Here is a 2,171-nt window from a genome sequence, read left to right as displayed (position 1 = left end):
ATATATATATATATATATATATATATATACATATATATATACATATGTATCATTAATTTTAAAATAGGGGTTGAACAAATAAGTATTTTTTTCCAGTTTTAATATGTATCATTTTAAATATTTTTAATACAAATTCTTTTAAATATATTTCAGAAATGATAAGGACCCATTGGATCAAGTACTCCTAGATAACCTAAAAAGACAGACAGTATGATCATGACTAGAATACCTTTAATCATAAATATGCTGGGTCAATCAGGTTTGATCAATAACATCGATAACAATTGCCTCAGTAAGTCATCCTTATCATTGATACAACCATTAACAAATAAATGTAAAACAGAAAAATACATATCAAAAGAATAAGAATGGGCCAAAAACCTTTGAGCAGTAGTTCAATATATTATCTATGACATACCAAGTTGTCATATCATTCATATAAACAAAAATTATCTAAATAGAATATTTATCTTGACAACTATGTTACTGTTTCATTATAGAGTGTATATCAATCCTATCCCCTCTCTCTCTCTCTTTCTCATAGTTGGTCAATTACTTAGGATAGTAAGGTTGGTTCAATTCCTTACATAAATATAATAAATTATATATGCTGAAGTCCAGCATAGCAAGGTACCTCACCTCAATTTGATGTTTAGAATGAGAAATAACCCCATATGCAAAATTCTGTATGAATTAACTACTAAGACTTTCCGTATAAAATGATAACGGAGATGATAAGCATTAATTTGAGGCAGAAAAGAGAAACAGAACTACAGAATATGTTTAGCTAAAAGTATTAAACAGCTAAGTTAAAATACTTTTTCTATCATGAATATACTTCAAAAATTTAAATGAACATTCAAAACCTTCACATACTTTTTTATGTATAATCTACTGGTTGTTGCCCTCAAAATTCTGAAAATTTGTTATCAAACACAAACACTATGAGTTTAAAGTCTGGAGAGAAGACAACATAACCCAAATTAAAGAAATTATTGTGATATCAAATGTCTTGTTTGATTCATTCTTTTTCTTCAAATAACACTGTGTAACATGATTTTTGTCCTTGGGTAGCAACTGTTATTTCCTATTTGCTTACCCTTAGAAAGTATAAAAAATGGCTAATACATCCTTCGAACTTTTCTTTTGCTCCATTTATTCAAACCCCAAAGAATCCCTTTCAACATATGGCTATGATACTCCGCCACTACTTCTACTTATCATCAGAGATACACACACTGTCAGCAACTAAGGGACATGCTCATCTGGTTATAGTCAAGCAACTGACAAGCAAATCTGTATGGTATTGAGCAGAATATTTGCTATAATGATATTTCTGCTTCAACAACTCAGTGTTGAATCTGTTTGAAAGGCAATGGAAAATAGGCCAGTCTGAAAACATTGATGTCCAGGTCACATAAGCAAAGTTCAAAAAGAATAATAGTCATTTCCTTTGATTTCTAGATAGAAACAAATAGGAAATAACACTTACTGACCAATGACAAAAAAAAAAAAAACTAAAATTGTGTTACACAGTGTAATCTGATCAAGAAAAAGAGCAATTGTGCTTATAACCTATATAGATCCTCACAGATTGGTGAGATTGATACAATTGCTACTCACTTGGAATATTTGTAGGTCAATTTTTACAACAAGATGTAAACCAGGCATGGGCAACCTTTTTGGGGTAGCAAGCCACATGAGACATGACTCATCATCAGGAAGGCTGTGCTGCTAAAAAAATTCAAGGTAACTTTTTCATAAGGTGTATCATTCAGAAAGTCCCTCAGGCCACAAGTTGGTTGTCCATGACAGGTGTAAACCAAAGTTCTGGCCAAAATGCTGACAACAGAATTAGTTCTGTTGAAAAGATTTCTTATTTAATGTACAAGCCCTCTTTTTAATAATTTATATATTAATTTCTAAACCTGGAATAGCATGATCTTACAATTTGCACAGATGAACTGTGTTCTCATATCAACCTTAAACACACAAAGAATGCAGCAATCATTTCATAAGCAGCAGCAGCAGCAATGGCATCACCTTCAGCCACCACTGCCACTATCACCACAATCACTGTAGATTTCCAGAAATGCTAAATTCTAAAATAAGAGGTAAATCAGGAAATATACTTGACCTATATATATATATATATATATATATATATATAT

General features: G+C 31.0%; 1 long non-coding RNA gene across 1 annotated transcript in view; it reads left to right on the top strand.

The window, feature by feature from the left end:
- LOC128247917 (uncharacterized) overlaps positions 1-1,743 on the top strand; it is a 12,177-nt gene extending 10,434 nt beyond the window's left edge. The window contains exons 2-3 of the long non-coding RNA XR_008264261.1: positions 154-292; positions 1,639-1,743. This is a non-coding gene — a long non-coding RNA (uncharacterized LOC128247917). The remainder of the gene's footprint in view (positions 1-153; positions 293-1,638) is intronic.
- The last annotated feature ends 428 nt before the right edge of the window (positions 1,744-2,171 follow it).

This window comes from Octopus bimaculoides, chromosome 1 (genome assembly GCF_001194135.2).
Source record: "Octopus bimaculoides isolate UCB-OBI-ISO-001 chromosome 1, ASM119413v2, whole genome shotgun sequence".
Classification (NCBI taxonomy): Eukaryota; Metazoa; Mollusca; class Cephalopoda; order Octopoda; family Octopodidae; genus Octopus; species Octopus bimaculoides.
Note: the sequence above shows the minus strand (reverse complement) of the source record. Positions and strands in the feature narration are given on the sequence as shown.